This window comes from Nannospalax galili, unplaced genomic scaffold (assembly GCF_000622305.1).
Source record: "Nannospalax galili isolate Female #2095 unplaced genomic scaffold, S.galili_v1.0 scaffold1517, whole genome shotgun sequence".
Taxonomy (NCBI): domain Eukaryota; kingdom Metazoa; phylum Chordata; class Mammalia; order Rodentia; family Spalacidae; genus Nannospalax; species Nannospalax galili.
Genome location: NW_008340129.1, coordinates 203,285 through 203,577, shown reverse-complemented (window position 1 = coordinate 203,577; position 293 = coordinate 203,285).

Here is a 293-nt window from a genome sequence, read left to right as displayed (position 1 = left end):
TATTTCACTTCTAGTTTTTTTTTACTCACTGCAAAGCTACTTACACTAGAATAAATTATTTCTCCTAGAGAAATTGAAGCTGAGACAGAACTTGTATGACAGGCAGTGTACATTTTATTGTAGTAATGGAAAACAAAATAGAAATCAAATTGTTTCTTCAATTTTTGTGTATTTTTATTTAATTTTCATGTATTACATATAAACATCTTAATCATCTTTATACAGCCCTCATCTGCACCCTCCCATACCACCCCCTGCTGTATTTCATGCATTCTGTTATATATATATATATA